The 16,492-nt window shown below is 47.1% G+C and overlaps 8 non-coding genes across 8 annotated transcripts; all 8 read right to left on the minus strand.

The window, feature by feature from the left end:
* Positions 1 to 466: 466 nt before the first annotated feature.
* trnal-uag (transfer RNA leucine (anticodon UAG)) lies at positions 467 to 548 on the minus strand. Its single transcript has one exon. It is a non-coding gene; the product is annotated as a tRNA-Leu (tRNA).
* Positions 549 to 2,504: 1,956 nt separating this feature from the next.
* Positions 2,505 to 2,586, minus strand: trnal-uag (transfer RNA leucine (anticodon UAG)). Its single transcript has one exon. It is a non-coding gene; the product is annotated as a tRNA-Leu (tRNA).
* A 1,956-nt stretch (positions 2,587 to 4,542) lies between these two features.
* Positions 4,543 to 4,624, minus strand: trnal-uag (transfer RNA leucine (anticodon UAG)). The gene has a single exon. It is a non-coding gene; the product is annotated as a tRNA-Leu (tRNA).
* A 1,956-nt stretch (positions 4,625 to 6,580) lies between these two features.
* Positions 6,581 to 6,662, minus strand: trnal-uag (transfer RNA leucine (anticodon UAG)). Its single transcript has one exon. It is a non-coding gene; the product is annotated as a tRNA-Leu (tRNA).
* Positions 6,663 to 8,592: 1,930 nt separating this feature from the next.
* Positions 8,593 to 8,674, minus strand: trnal-uag (transfer RNA leucine (anticodon UAG)). The gene has a single exon. It is a non-coding gene; the product is annotated as a tRNA-Leu (tRNA).
* Positions 8,675 to 10,605: 1,931 nt separating this feature from the next.
* On the minus strand, positions 10,606 to 10,687 carry trnal-uag (transfer RNA leucine (anticodon UAG)). The gene has a single exon. It is a non-coding gene; the product is annotated as a tRNA-Leu (tRNA).
* Positions 10,688 to 12,645: 1,958 nt separating this feature from the next.
* On the minus strand, positions 12,646 to 12,727 carry trnal-uag (transfer RNA leucine (anticodon UAG)). The gene has a single exon. It is a non-coding gene; the product is annotated as a tRNA-Leu (tRNA).
* Positions 12,728 to 14,685: 1,958 nt separating this feature from the next.
* trnal-uag (transfer RNA leucine (anticodon UAG)) lies at positions 14,686 to 14,767 on the minus strand. The gene has a single exon. It is a non-coding gene; the product is annotated as a tRNA-Leu (tRNA).
* Between the last annotated feature and the right edge of the window lie 1,725 nt (positions 14,768 to 16,492).

A 16,492-nucleotide genomic window follows, 5' to 3' on the forward strand; every position in this document is an offset into this window, starting at 1 on the left:
TAACTTTCGCTGTCTGGATAGGTTAGAATGAAAAAAAGATACTCGTGTTAAATTAATCGGATTGCAGCACACGAGTGAATGGGAGGTGCTGTTCAACCGGCAAGTTTGGAAGGGCGAACGGGGAAACGACGGAGAGATGGTGGGTGCGCGAGTGACAGCAATGGGGGAGCACGGTCGATAGATTGCAAGAAATGGAAGAAAGAAAAATGTAAAAGTGGTGCATATCTGAATAAGTGAGAGGCAGCAGGTGTGCAGACGAGTGAGTGAACGGCCTGAATTCAGTTGGTTGTGTGACGGTGTTTGTCGTGTCCGGTGCCGGGTTCAGGCCAATTGTGGACCAGTGGAAATTCTGCGAATCGGATCTGCCTGTATGTAGCAACTGAAGGAAAAGGTGACACAAAACCAGCATGCCTGCCCGGTTTACTGCTGTTGGTGAAGCGACGAAATTTAGGAATGTCGCAATATCTGGCAGCGGTGGGATTCGAACCCACGCCCCCGAAGAGACTGGAGCCTAAATCCAGCGCCTTAGACCGCTCGGCCACGCTACCACATCCAGCCGTTACGCAATCTGAAACAAGTACCTGGTGATTGAAATGTGGCATGGTCTTGTAAATACCTGGGGAAACAAAAGGAAATTAAATTCGTGGAATGCAAACTCACTTCTGATGCAACCCAGTGGATCAGAAGAAGCTACGTGTTCACAGGGCAACTCTAATAAATAGACGTTTGCTGGAACACAACCATTGTAAATTTCATTCATAATTTATCCCTGTTGTGTATTGCAAGCAGGAAGTTGGTGTAAGTAAAGTGTGATAAAAATAAGTGCGTTTGACTGTTGCTAGCAATAGAGGATTTTATTGCTGGTGTAAATAAGAATGCGACTAGCAGAGGATGGTTTCGATCCATCGACCTCTGGGTTATGGGCCCAGCACGCTTCCGCTGCGCCACTCTGCTTTCGGCTGGTGGGGGATCCCGGCTGGTGCTTAGGTTCCGATGCCTCACAGGCCTGTGTGTTAGCGAGACGAATGTCAGCATCCAGGCTGTGTTGAAAACTATAGCATGGCCCTCAAACCACCCAGAGACCCGGACCCCGCAGCACCCGTGTTTGCAGGCTCACTTGGCTGCACAATGTCACAAGGACACTCAGTATTACACCACCGAAAATGGGACGGACACAAAAGGACACAGAAAAAACCGGAAAGGGGCTTTCTGGCCATACAAAGGGAGGGACAGAGAAAGACACTGCGGAAACCAAAGAGTGAGAGAGAGACAGACAGACAGGCCGAATAACACGAAGCAGAGACAGAGACTGAGGGAAAACCGAGACTGCGAGAGAAACAGAGAGGGAGGTAGACAGACAGGGAAACGGAGACTGAGATGAAGAGAGAGACATGCATGAAGGTGCGTTCTGCTGTGTAAACAAATTCCCTGTAGTGTAAAAATGTTCCCTGTTATATAAAATTGTTCCCTCTTGTGTAAAGATGGTCGCTGTTGTGTACAGGTTCTCCCTGTTTTTTAGAGGTTTTGTGTGCTTTGTAAAGATGTCCGCTATTGAGTAATGTGTTTCCTGTTGTGTAAAGGTACTCCGTGTTGTGTAACGGTGTTCCGTTTTGTGTGGAGGTATTCCCTGTAGTGTAAAGGCCAAGAGCATCATCTGGTGCTGGCGACGCGGCGCTGCAGGAATGCGTTGAGAGAAAGGGGAAGGCCAAAGCTGCTGCAACTTTGCAGCATTTGCAGCTTCTGTTGGTGCGAATAAAGTGTTTTGAAAGTTGTGTTGCAGGTTCTTGTGTTTATTGCAAGAAGGAAGTTGCTGTAAGTAAAGCATAAAGTGTGATAAAAAACCTGACGCATTGAGCCTGAAATTTTGCATAATTCTAAGAGGAGAGAACAATAGGAATAATGTGCCCTCCTAATCACATCTTCCTCAGACTAATGCTATGAAAAACACATCTGACTCTCATCCTGAAGTCAGGGTCCAGATCCCCTCCCCCACACTTTTCTTTTGCAGAATGCATCTTCTCTTAACCATGTCTTAATGTAACTTTCGCTGTCTGGATAGGTTAGAATGAAAAAAAGATACTCGTGTTAAATTAATCGGATTGCAGCACACGAGTGAATGGGAGGTGCTGTTCAACCGGCAAGTTTGGAAGGGCGAACGGGGAAACGACGGAGAGATGGTGGGTGCGCGAGTGACAGCAATGGGGGAGCACGGTCGATAGATTGCAAGAAATGGAAGAAAGAAAAATGTAAAAGTGGTGCATATCTGAATAAGTGAGAGGCAGCAGGTGTGCAGACGAGTGAGTGAACGGCCTGAATTCAGTTGGTTGTGTGACGGTGTTTGTCGTGTCCGGTGCCGGGTTCAGGCCAATTGTGGACCAGTGGAAATTCTGCGAATCGGATCTGCCTGTATGTAGCAACTGAAGGAAAAGGTGACACAAAACCAGCATGCCTGCCCGGTTTACTGCTGTTGGTGAAGCGACGAAATTTAGGAATGTCGCAATATCTGGCAGCGGTGGGATTCGAACCCACGCCCCCGAAGAGACTGGAGCCTAAATCCAGCGCCTTAGACCGCTCGGCCACGCTACCACATCCAGCCGTTACGCAATCTGAAACAAGTACCTGGTGATTGAAATGTGGCATGGTCTTGTAAATACCTGGGGAAACAAAAGGAAATTAAATTCGTGGAATGCAAACTCACTTCTGATGCAACCCAGTGGATCAGAAGAAGCTACGTGTTCACAGGGCAACTCTAATAAATAGACGTTTGCTGGAACACAACCATTGTAAATTTCATTCATAATTTATCCCTGTTGTGTATTGCAAGCAGGAAGTTGGTGTAAGTAAAGTGTGATAAAAATAAGTGCGTTTGACTGTTGCTAGCAATAGAGGATTTTATTGCTGGTGTAAATAAGAATGCGACTAGCAGAGGATGGTTTCGATCCATCGACCTCTGGGTTATGGGCCCAGCACGCTTCCGCTGCGCCACTCTGCTTTCGGCTGGTGGGGGATCCCGGCTGGTGCTTAGGTTCCGATGCCTCACAGGCCTGTGTGTTAGCGAGACGAATGTCAGCATCCAGGCTGTGTTGAAAACTATAGCATGGCCCTCAAACCACCCAGAGACCCGGACCCCGCAGCACCCGTGTTTGCAGGCTCACTTGGCTGCACAATGTCACAAGGACACTCAGTATTACACCACCGAAAATGGGACGGACACAAAAGGACACAGAAAAAACCGGAAAGGGGCTTTCTGGCCATACAAAGGGAGGGACAGAGAAAGACACTGCGGAAACCAAAGAGTGAGAGAGAGACAGACAGACAGGCCGAATAACACGAAGCAGAGACAGAGACTGAGGGAAAACCGAGACTGCGAGAGAAACAGAGAGGGAGGTAGACAGACAGGGAAACGGAGACTGAGATGAAGAGAGAGACATGCATGAAGGTGCGTTCTGCTGTGTAAACAAATTCCCTGTAGTGTAAAAATGTTCCCTGTTATATAAAATTGTTCCCTCTTGTGTAAAGATGGTCGCTGTTGTGTACAGGTTCTCCCTGTTTTTTAGAGGTTTTGTGTGCTTTGTAAAGATGTCCGCTATTGAGTAATGTGTTTCCTGTTGTGTAAAGGTACTCCGTGTTGTGTAACGGTGTTCCGTTTTGTGTGGAGGTATTCCCTGTAGTGTAAAGGCCAAGAGCATCATCTGGTGCTGGCGACGCGGCGCTGCAGGAATGCGTTGAGAGAAAGGGGAAGGCCAAAGCTGCTGCAACTTTGCAGCATTTGCAGCTTCTGTTGGTGCGAATAAAGTGTTTTGAAAGTTGTGTTGCAGGTTCTTGTGTTTATTGCAAGAAGGAAGTTGCTGTAAGTAAAGCATAAAGTGTGATAAAAAACCTGACGCATTGAGCCTGAAATTTTGCATAATTCTAAGAGGAGAGAACAATAGGAATAATGTGCCCTCCTAATCACATCTTCCTCAGACTAATGCTATGAAAAACACATCTGACTCTCATCCTGAAGTCAGGGTCCAGATCCCCTCCCCCACACTTTTCTTTTGCAGAATGCATCTTCTCTTAACCATGTCTTAATGTAACTTTCGCTGTCTGGATAGGTTAGAATGAAAAAAAGATACTCGTGTTAAATTAATCGGATTGCAGCACACGAGTGAATGGGAGGTGCTGTTCAACCGGCAAGTTTGGAAGGGCGAACGGGGAAACGACGGAGAGATGGTGGGTGCGCGAGTGACAGCAATGGGGGAGCACGGTCGATAGATTGCAAGAAATGGAAGAAAGAAAAATGTAAAAGTGGTGCATATCTGAATAAGTGAGAGGCAGCAGGTGTGCAGACGAGTGAGTGAACGGCCTGAATTCAGTTGGTTGTGTGACGGTGTTTGTCGTGTCCGGTGCCGGGTTCAGGCCAATTGTGGACCAGTGGAAATTCTGCGAATCGGATCTGCCTGTATGTAGCAACTGAAGGAAAAGGTGACACAAAACCAGCATGCCTGCCCGGTTTACTGCTGTTGGTGAAGCGACGAAATTTAGGAATGTCGCAATATCTGGCAGCGGTGGGATTCGAACCCACGCCCCCGAAGAGACTGGAGCCTAAATCCAGCGCCTTAGACCGCTCGGCCACGCTACCACATCCAGCCGTTACGCAATCTGAAACAAGTACCTGGTGATTGAAATGTGGCATGGTCTTGTAAATACCTGGGGAAACAAAAGGAAATTAAATTCGTGGAATGCAAACTCACTTCTGATGCAACCCAGTGGATCAGAAGAAGCTACGTGTTCACAGGGCAACTCTAATAAATAGACGTTTGCTGGAACACAACCATTGTAAATTTCATTCATAATTTATCCCTGTTGTGTATTGCAAGCAGGAAGTTGGTGTAAGTAAAGTGTGATAAAAATAAGTGCGTTTGACTGTTGCTAGCAATAGAGGATTTTATTGCTGGTGTAAATAAGAATGCGACTAGCAGAGGATGGTTTCGATCCATCGACCTCTGGGTTATGGGCCCAGCACGCTTCCGCTGCGCCACTCTGCTTTCGGCTGGTGGGGGATCCCGGCTGGTGCTTAGGTTCCGATGCCTCACAGGCCTGTGTGTTAGCGAGACGAATGTCAGCATCCAGGCTGTGTTGAAAACTATAGCATGGCCCTCAAACCACCCAGAGACCCGGACCCCGCAGCACCCGTGTTTGCAGGCTCACTTGGCTGCACAATGTCACAAGGACACTCAGTATTACACCACCGAAAATGGGACGGACACAAAAGGACACAGAAAAAACCGGAAAGGGGCTTTCTGGCCATACAAAGGGAGGGACAGAGAAAGACACTGCGGAAACCAAAGAGTGAGAGAGAGACAGACAGACAGGCCGAATAACACGAAGCAGAGACAGAGACTGAGGGAAAACCGAGACTGCGAGAGAAACAGAGAGGGAGGTAGACAGACAGGGAAACGGAGACTGAGATGAAGAGAGAGACATGCATGAAGGTGCGTTCTGCTGTGTAAACAAATTCCCTGTAGTGTAAAAATGTTCCCTGTTATATAAAATTGTTCCCTCTTGTGTAAAGATGGTCGCTGTTGTGTACAGGTTCTCCCTGTTTTTTAGAGGTTTTGTGTGCTTTGTAAAGATGTCCGCTATTGAGTAATGTGTTTCCTGTTGTGTAAAGGTACTCCGTGTTGTGTAACGGTGTTCCGTTTTGTGTGGAGGTATTCCCTGTAGTGTAAAGGCCAAGAGCATCATCTGGTGCTGGCGACGCGGCGCTGCAGGAATGCGTTGAGAGAAAGGGGAAGGCCAAAGCTGCTGCAACTTTGCAGCATTTGCAGCTTCTGTTGGTGCGAATAAAGTGTTTTGAAAGTTGTGTTGCAGGTTCTTGTGTTTATTGCAAGAAGGAAGTTGCTGTAAGTAAAGCATAAAGTGTGATAAAAAACCTGACGCATTGAGCCTGAAATTTTGCATAATTCTAAGAGGAGAGAACAATAGGAATAATGTGCCCTCCTAATCACATCTTCCTCAGACTAATGCTATGAAAAACACATCTGACTCTCATCCTGAAGTCAGGGTCCAGATCCCCTCCCCCACACTTTTCTTTTGCAGAATGCATCTTCTCTTAACCATGTCTTAATGTAACTTTCGCTGTCTGGATAGGTTAGAATGAAAAAAAGATACTCGTGTTAAATTAATCGGATTGCAGCACACGAGTGAATGGGAGGTGCTGTTCAACCGGCAAGTTTGGAAGGGCGAACGGGGAAACGACGGAGAGATGGTGGGTGCGCGAGTGACAGCAATGGGGGAGCACGGTCGATAGATTGCAAGAAATGGAAGAAAGAAAAATGTAAAAGTGGTGCATATCTGAATAAGTGAGAGGCAGCAGGTGTGCAGACGAGTGAGTGAACGGCCTGAATTCAGTTGGTTGTGTGACGGTGTTTGTCGTGTCCGGTGCCGGGTTCAGGCCAATTGTGGACCAGTGGAAATTCTGCGAATCGGATCTGCCTGTATGTAGCAACTGAAGGAAAAGGTGACACAAAACCAGCATGCCTGCCCGGTTTACTGCTGTTGGTGAAGCGACGAAATTTAGGAATGTCGCAATATCTGGCAGCGGTGGGATTCGAACCCACGCCCCCGAAGAGACTGGAGCCTAAATCCAGCGCCTTAGACCGCTCGGCCACGCTACCACATCCAGCCGTTACGCAATCTGAAACAAGTACCTGGTGATTGAAATGTGGCATGGTCTTGTAAATACCTGGGGAAACAAAAGGAAATTAAATTCGTGGACGGCAAACTCACTTCTGATGCAACCCAGTGGATCAGAAGAAGCTACGTGTTCACAGGGCAACTCTAATAAATAGACGTTTGCTGGAACACAACCATTGTAAATTTCATTCATAATTTATCCCTGTTGTGTATTGCAAGCAGGAAGTTGGTGTAAGTAAAGTGTGATAAAAATAAGTGCGTTTGATTGTTGCTAGCAATAGAGGATTTTATTGCTGGTGTAAATAAGAATGCGACTAGCAGAGGATGGTTTCGATCCATCGACCTCTGGGTTATGGGCCCAGCACGCTTCCGCTGCGCCACTCTGCTTTCGGCTGGTGGGGGATCCCGGCTGGTGCTTAGGTTCCGATGCCTCACAGGCCTGTGTGTTAGCGAGACGAATGTCAGCATCCAGGCTGTGTTGAAAACTATAGCATGGCCCTCAAACCACCCAGAGACCCGGACCCCGCAGCACCCGTGTTTGCAGGCTCACTTGGCTGCACAATGTCACAAGGACACTCAGTATTACACCACCGAAAATGGGACGGACACAAAAGGACACAGAAAAAACCGGAAAGGGTCTTTCTGGCCATACAAAGGGAGGGACAGAGAAAGACACTGCGGAAACCAAAGAGTGAGAGAGAGACAGACAGACAGGCCGAATAACACGAAGCAGAGACAGAGACTGAGGGAAAACCGAGACTGCGAGAGAAACAGAGAGGGAGGTAGACAGACAGGGAAACGGAGACTGAGATGAAGAGAGAGACATGCATGAAGGTGCGTTCTGCTGTGTAAACAAATTCCCTGTAGTGTAAAAATGTTCCCTGTTATATAAAATTGTTCCCTCTTGTGTAAAGATGGTCGCTGTTGTGTACAGGTTCTCCCTGTTTTTTAGAGGTTTTGTGTGCTTTGTAAAGATGTCCGCTATTGAGTAATGTGTTTCCTGTTGTGTAAAGGTACTCCGTGTTGTGTAACGGTGTTCCGTTTTGTGTGGAGGTATTCCCTGTAGTGTAAAGGCCAAGAGCATCATCTGGTGCTGGCGACGCGGCGCTGCAGGAATGCGTTGAGAGAAAGGGGAAGGCCAAAGCTGCTGCAACTTTGCAGCATTTGCAGCTTCTGTTGGTGCGAATAAAGTGTTTTGAAAGTTGTGTTGCAGGTTCTTGTGTTTATTGCAAGAAGGAAGTTGCTGTAAGTAAAGCATAAAGTGTGATAAAAAACCTGACGCATTGAGCCTGAAATTTTGCATAATTCTAAGAGGAGAGAACAATAGGAATAATGTGCCCTCCTAATCACATCTTCCTCAGACTAATGCTATGAAAAACACATCTGACTCTCATCCTGAAGTCAGGGTCCAGATCCCCTCCCCCACACTTTTCTTTTGCAGAATGCATCTTCTCTTAACCATGTCTTAATGTAACTTTCGCTGTCTGGATAGGTTAGAATGAAAAAAAGATACTCGTGTTAAATTAATCGGATTGCAGCACACGAGTGAATGGGAGGTGCTGTTCAACCGGCAAGTTTGGAAGGGCGAACGGGGAAACGACGGAGAGATGGTGGGTGCGCGAGTGACAGCAATGGGGGAGCACGGTCGATAGATTGCAAGAAATGGAAGAAAGAAAAATGTAAAAGTGGTGCATATCTGAATAAGTGAGAGGCAGCAGGTGTGCAGACGAGTGAGTGAACGGTGTTTGTACTGTTCGGTGCGGGGTTCAAGCCAATTGTGGACCAGTGGAAATTCTGCGAATCGGATCTGCCTGTATGTAGCAACTGAAGGAAAAGGTGACACAAAACCGGCATGCCTGCCCGGTTTACTGCTGTTGGTGAAGCGACGAAATTTAGGAATGTCGCAATATCTGGCAGCGGTGGGATTCGAACCCACGCCCCCGAAGAGACTGGAGCCTAAATCCAGCGCCTTAGACCGCTCGGCCACGCTACCACATCCAGCCGTTACGCAATCTGAAACAAGTACCTGGTGATTGAAATGTGGCATGGTCTTGTAAATACCTGGGGAAACAAAAGGAAATTAAATTCGTGGACGGCAAACTCACTTCTGATGCAACCCAGTAGATCAGAAGAAGCTACGTGTTCACAGGGCAACTCTAATAAATAGACGTTTGCTGGAACACAACCATTGTAAATTTCATTCATAATTTATCCCTGTTGTGTATTGCAAGCAGGAAGTTGGTGTAAGTAAAGTGTGATAAAAATAAGTGCGTTTGATTGTTGCTAGCAATAGAGGATTTTATTGCTGGTGTCAATAAGAATGCGACTAGCAGAGGATGGTTTCGATCCATCGACCTCTGGGTTATGGGCCCAGCACGCTTCCGCTGCGCCACTCTGCTTTCGGCTGGTGGGGGATCCCGGCTGGTGCTTAGGTTCCGATGCCTCACAGGCCTGTGTGTTAGCGAGACGAATGTCAGCATCCAGGCTGTGTTGAAAACTATAGCATGGCCCTCAAACCACCCAGAGACCCGGACCCCGCAGCACCCGTGTTTGCAGGCTCACTTGGCTGCACAATGTCACAAGGACACTCAGTATTACACCACCGAAAATGGGACGGACACAAAAGGACACAGAAAAAACCGGAAAGGGTCTTTCTGGCCATACAAAGGGAGGGACAGAGAAAGACACTGCGGAAACCAAAGAGTGAGAGAGAGACAGACAGACAGGCCGAATAACACGAAGCAGAGACAGAGACTGAGGGAAAACCGAGACTGCGAGAGAAACAGAGAGGGAGGTAGACAGACAGGGAAACGGAGACTGAGATGAAGAGAGAGACATGCATGAAGGTGCGTTCTGCTGTGTAAACAAATTCCCTGTAGTGTAAAAATGTTCCCTGTTATATAAAATTGTTCCCTCTTGTGTAAAGATGGTCGCTGTTGTGTACAGATTCTCCCTGTTTTTTTAGAGGTTTTGTGTGCTTTGTAAAGATGTCCGCTATTGAGTAATGTGTTTCCTGTTGTGTAAAGGTACTCCGTGTTGTGTAACGGTGTTCCGTTTTGTGTGGAGGTATTCCCTGTAGTGTAAAGGCCAAGAGCATCATCTGGTGCTGGCGACGCGGCGCTGCAGGAATGCGTTGAGAGAAAGGGGAAGGCCAAGGCTGCTGCAACTTTGCAGCATTTGCAGCTTCTGTTGGTGCGAATAAAGTGTTTTGAAAGTTGTGTTGCAGGTTCTTGTGTTTATTGCAAGAAGGAAGTTGCTGTAAGTAAAGCATAAAGTGTGATAAAAAATCTGACGCATTGAGCCTGAAATTTTGCATAATTCTAAGAGGAGAGAACAATAGGAATAATGTGCCCTCCTAATCACATCTTCCTCAGACTAATGCTATGAAAAACACATCTGACTCTCATCCTGAAGTCAGGGTCCAGATCCCCTCCCCCACACTTTTCTTTTGCAGAATGCATCTTCTCTTAACCATGTCTTAATGTAACTTTCGCTGTCTGGATAGGTTAGAATGAAAAAAAGATACTCGTGTTAAATTAATCGGATTGCAGCACACGAGTGAATGGGAGGTGCTGTTCAACCGGCAAGTTTGGAAGGGCGAACGGGGAAACGACGGAGAGATGGTGGGTGCGAGAGTGACAGCAATGGGGGAGCACGGTCGATAGATTGCAAGAAATGGAAGAAAGAAAAATGTAAAAGTGGTGCATATCTGAATAAGTGAGAGGCAGCAGGTGTGCAGACGAGTGAGTGAACGGTGTTTGTACTGTTCGGTGCGGGGTTCAAGCCAATTGTGGACCAGTGGAAATTCTGCGAATCGGATCTGCCTGTATGTAGCAACTGAAGGAAAAGGTGACACAAAACCGGCATGCCTGCCCGGTTTACTGCTGTTGGTGAAGCGACGAAATTTAGGAATGTCGCAATATCTGGCAGCGGTGGGATTCGAACCCACGCCCCCGAAGAGACTGGAGCCTAAATCCAGCGCCTTAGACCGCTCGGCCACGCTACCACATCCAGCCGTTACGCAATCTGAAACTAGTACCTGGTGATTGAAATGTGGCATGGTCTTGTAAATACCAGGGGAAACAAAAGGAAATTAAATTCGTGGACGGCAAACTCACTTCTGATGCAAACCAGTAGATCAGAAGAAGCTACGTGTTCACAGGGCAACTCTAATAAATAGACGTTTGCTGGAACACAACCATTGTAAATTTCATTCATAATTTATCCCTGTTGTGTATTGCAAGCAGGAAGTTGGTGTAAGTAAAGTGTGATAAAAAGAAGTGCGTTTGATTGTTGCTAGCAATGGAGGATTTTATTGCTGGTGTAAATAAGAATGCGACTAGCAGAGGATGGTTTCGATCCATCGACCTCTGGGTTATGGGCCCAGCACGCTTCCGCTGCGCCACTCTGCTTTCGGCTGGTGGGGGATCCCGGCTGGTGCTTAGGTTCCGATGCCTCACAGGCCTGTGTGTTAGCGAGACGAATGTCAGCATCCAGGCTGTGTTGAAAACTATAGCATGGCCCTCAAACCACCCAGAGACCCGGACCCCGCAGCACCCGTGTTTGCAGGCTCACTTGGCTGCACAATGTCACAAGGACACTCAGTATTACACCACCGACAATGGGACGGACACAAAAGGACACAGAAGAAACCGGCAAGGGTCTTTCTGTCCATACAAAGGGAGGGACAGAGAAAGACACTGCGGAAACCAAAGAGAGAGAGACAGACAGACAGACAGACCGAATAACACAAAGCAGAGACAGAGACTGAGGGAAAACCGAGACTGCGAGAGAAACAGAGAGGGAGGTAGACAGACAGGGAAACGGAGACTGAGATGAAGAGAGAGACATGCATGAAGGTGCGTTCTGCTGTGTAAACAAATTCCCTGTTGTGTAAAAATGTTCCCTGTTATATAAAATTGTTCCCACTTGTGTAAAGATGGTCGCTGTTGTGTACAGATTCTCCCTGTTTTTTTAGAGGTTTTCTGTGCTTTGTAAAGATGTCCGCTATTGAGTAATGTGTTTCCTGTTGTGTAAAGGTACTCCGTGTTGTGTAACGGTGTTCCGTTTTGTGTGGAGGTATTCCCTGTAGTGTAAAGGCCAAGAGCATCATCTGGTGCTGGCGACGCGGCGCTGCAGGAATGCGTTGAGAGAAAGGGGAAGGCCAAGGCTGCTGCAACTTTGCAGCATTTGCAGCTTCTGTTGGTGCGAATAAAGTATTTTGAAAGTTGTGTTGCAGGTTCTTGTGTTTATTGCAAGAAGGAAGTTGCAGTAAGTAAAGCATAAAGTGTGATAAAAAAACCTGACGCATTGAGCCTGAAATTTTGCATAATTCTAAGAGGAGAGAACAATAGGAATAAAGTGCCCTCCTAATCACATCTTCCTCAGACTAATGCTACGAAAAACACATCTGACTCTCATCCTGAAGTCAGGGTCCAGATCCCCTCCCCCACACTTTTCTTTTGCAGAATGCATCTTCTCTTAACCATGTCTTAATGTAACTTTCGCTGTCTGGATAGGTTAGAATGAAAAAAAGATACTCGTGTTAAATTAATCGGATTGCAGCACACGAGTGAATGGGAGGTGCTGTTCAACCGGCAAGTTTGGAAGGGCGAACGGGGAAACGACGGAGAGATGGTGGGTGCGAGAGAGACAGCAATGGGGGAGCACGGTCGATAGATTGCAAGAAATGGAAGAAAGAAAAATGTAAAAGTGGTGCATATCTGAATAAGTGAGAGGCAGCAGGTGTGCAGGCGAGTGAGTGAACAGCCTGAATTCAGTTGGTTCGGTGACGGTGTTTGTCCTGTTCGGTGCGGGGTTCAGGCCAATTGTGGACCAGTGGAAATTCTGCGAATCGGATCTGCCTGTATGTAGCAACTGAAGGAAAAGGTGACACAAAACCAGCATGCCTGCCCGGTTTACTGCTGTTGGTGAAGCGACGAAATTTAGGAATGTCGCAATATCTGGCAGCGGTGGGATTCGAACCCACGCCCCCGAAGAGACTGGAGCCTAAATCCAGCGCCTTAGACCGCTCGGCCACGCTACCACATCCAGCCGTTACGCAATCTGAAACTAGTACCTGGTGATTGAAATGTGGCATGGTCTTGTAAATACCAGGGGAAACAAAAGGAAATTAAATTCGTGGACGGCAAACTCACTTCTGATGCAACCCAGTAGATCAGAAGAAGCTACGTGTTCACAGGGCAACTCTAATAAATAGACGTTTGCTGGAACACAACCATTGTAAATTTCATTCATAATTTATCCCTGTTGTGTATTGCAAGCAGGAAGTTGGTGTAAGTAAAGTGTGATAAAAATAAGTGCGTTTGATTGTTGCTAGCAATAGAGGATTTTATTGCTGGTGTAAATAAGAATGCGACTAGCAGAGGATGGTTTCGATCCATCGACCTCTGGGTTATGGGCCCAGCACGCTTCCGCTGCGCCACTCTGCTTTCGGTTGGTGGGGGATCCCGGCTGGTGCTTAGGTTCCGATGCCTCACAGGCCTGTGTGTTAGCGAGACGAATGTCAGCATCCAGGCTGTGTTGAAAACTATAGCATGGCCCTCAAACCACCCAGAGACCCGGACCCCGCAGCACCCGTGTTTGCAGGCTCACTTGGCTGCACAATGTCACAAGGACACTCAGTATTACACCACCGACAATGGGACGGACACAAAAGGACACAGAAAAAACCGGAAAGGGTCTTTATGGCCATACAAAGGGAGGGACAGAGAAAGACACTGCGGAAACCAAAGAGTGAGAGAGAGACAGACAGACAGGCCGAATAACACGAAGCAGAGACAGAGACTGAGGGAAAACCGAGACTGCGAGAGAAACAGAGAGGGAGGTAGACAGACAGGGAAACGGAGACTGAGATGAAGAGAGAGACATGCATGAAGGTGCGTTCTGCTGTGTAAACAAATTCCCTGTAGTGTAAAAATGTTCCCTGTTATATAAAATTGTTCCCTCTTGTGTAAAGATGGTCGCTGTTGTGTACAGATTCTCCCTGTTTTTTTAGAGGTTTTGTGTGCTTTGTAAAGATGTCCGCTATTGAGTAATGTGTTTCCTGTTGTGTAAAGGTACTCCGTGTTGTGTAACGGTGTTCCGTTTTGTGTGGAGGTATTCCCTGTAGTGTAAAGGCCAAGAGCATCATCTGGTGCTGGCGACGCGGCGCTGCAGGAATGCGTTGAGAGAAAGGGGAAGGCCAAGGCTGCTGCAACTTTGCAGCATTTGCAGCTTCTGTTGGTGCGAATAAAGTGTTTTGAAAGTTGTGTTGCAGGTTCTTGTGTTTATTGCAAGAAGGAAGTTGCTGTAAGTAAAGCATAAAGTGTGATAAAAAATCTGACGCATTGAGCCTGAAATTTTGCATAATTCTAAGAGGAGAGAACAATAGGAATAATGTGCCCTCCTAATCACATCTTCCTCAGACTAATGCTATGAAAAACACATCTGACTCTCATCCTGAAGTCAGGGTCCAGATCCCCTCCCCCACACTTTTCTTTTGCAGAATGCATCTTCTCTTAACCATGTCTTAATGTAACTTTCGCTGTCTGGATAGGTTAGAATGAAAAAAAGATACTCGTGTTAAATTAATCGGATTGCAGCACACGAGTGAATGGGAGGTGCTGTTCAACCGGCAAGTTTGGAAGGGCGAACGGGGAAACGACGGAGAGATGGTGGGTGCGCGAGTGACAGCAATGGGGGAGCACGGTCGATAGATTGCAAGAAATGGAAGAAAGAAAAATGTAAAAGTGGTGCATATCTGAATAAGTGAGAGGCAGCAGGTGTGCAGACGAGTGAGTGAACGGCCTGAATTCAGTTGGCTGGGTGACGGTGTTTGTCGTGTCCGGTGCGGGGTTCAGGCCAATTGTGGACCAGTGGAAATTCTGCGAATCGGATCTTAACTCTATGTAGCAACTGAAGGAAAAGGTGACACAAAACCGGCATGCCTGCCCGTTTTACTGCTGTTGGTGAAGCGACGAAATTTAGGAATGTCGCAATATCTGGCAGCGGTGGGATTCGAACCCACGCCCCCGAAGAGACTGGAGCCTAAATCCAGCGCCTTAGACCGCTCGGCCACGCTACCACATCCAGCCGTTACGCAATCTGAAACTAGTACCTGGTGATTGAAATGTGGCACGGTCTTGTAAATACCAGGGGAAACAAAAGGAAATTAAATTCGTGGACGGCAAACTCACTTCTGATGCAACCCAGTAGATCAGAAGAAGCTACGTGTTCACAGGGCAACTCTAATAAATAGACGTTTGCTGGAACACAACCATTGTAAATTTCATTCATAATTTATCCCTGTTGTGTATTGCAAGCAGGAAGTTGGTGTAAGTAAAGTGTGATAAAAATAAGTGCGTTTGATTGTTGCTAGCAATAGAGGATTTTATTGCTGGTGTCAATAAGAATGCGACTAGCAGAGGATGGTTTCGATCCATCGACCTCTGGGTTATGGGCCCAGCACGCTTCCGCTGCGCCACTCTGCTTTCGGCTGGTGGGGGATCCCGGCTGGTGCTTAGGTTCCGATGCCTCACAGGCCTGTGTGTTAGCGAGACGAATGTCAGCATCCAGGCTGTGTTGAAAACTATAGCATGGCCCTCAAACCACCCAGAGACCCGGACCCCGCAGCACCCGTGTTTGCAGGCTCACTTGGCTGCACAATGTCACAAGGACACTCAGTATTACACCACCGAAAATGGGACGGACACAAAAGGACACAGAAAAAACCGGAAAGGGTCTTTCTGGCCATACAAAGGGAGGGACAGAGAAAGACACTGCGGAAACCAAAGAGTGAGAGAGAGACAGACAGACAGGCCGAATAACACGAAGCAGAGACAGAGACTGAGGGAAAACCGAGACTGCGAGAGAAACAGAGAGGGAGGTAGACAGACAGGGAAACGGAGACTGAGATGAAGAGAGAGACATGCATGAAGGTGCGTTCTGCTGTGTAAACAAATTCCCTGTAGTGTAAAAATGTTCCCTGTTATATAAAATTGTTCCCTCTTGTGTAAAGATGGTCGCTGTTGTGTACAGATTCTCCCTGTTTTTTTAGAGGTTTTGTGTGCTTTGTAAAGATGTCCGCTATTGAGTAATGTGTTTCCTGTTGTGTAAAGGTACTCCGTGTTGTGTAACGGTGTTCCGTTTTGTGTGGAGGTATTCCCTGTAGTGTAAAGGCCAAGAGCATCATCTGGTGCTGGCGACGCGGCGCTGCAGGAATGCGTTGAGAGAAAGGGGAAGGCCAAGGCTGCTGCAACTTTGCAGCATTTGCAGCTTCTGTTGGTGCGAATAAAGTGTTTTGAAAGTTGTGTTGCAGGTTCTTGTGTTTATTGCAAGAAGGAAGTTGCTGTAAGTAAAGCATAAAGTGTGATAAAAAATCTGACGCATTGAGCCTGAAATTTTGCATAATTCTAAGAGGAGAGAACAATAGGAATAATGTGCCCTCCTAATCACATCTTCCTCAGACTAATGCTATGAAAAACACATCTGACTCTCATCCTGAAGTCAGGGTCCAGATCCCCTCCCCCACACTTTTCTTTTGCAGAATGCATCTTCTCTTAACCATGTCTTAATGTAACTTTCGCTGTCTGGATAGGTTAGAATGAAAAAAAGATACTCGTGTTAAATTAATCGGATTGCAGCACACGAGTGAATGGGAGGTGCTGTTCAACCGGCAAGTTTGGAAGGGCGAACGGGGAAACGACGGAGAGATGGTGGGTGCGAGAGTGACAGCAATGGGGGAGCACGGTCGATAGATTGCAAGAAATGGAAGAAAGAAAAATGTAAAAGTGGTGCATATCTGAATAAG

Source organism: Somniosus microcephalus, unplaced genomic scaffold (assembly GCF_052327205.1).
Source record: "Somniosus microcephalus isolate GS21.2 unplaced genomic scaffold, FLI_Smic_1.0 unresolved_chr3, whole genome shotgun sequence".
NCBI classification, from domain to species: Eukaryota; Metazoa; Chordata; class Chondrichthyes; order Squaliformes; family Somniosidae; genus Somniosus; species Somniosus microcephalus.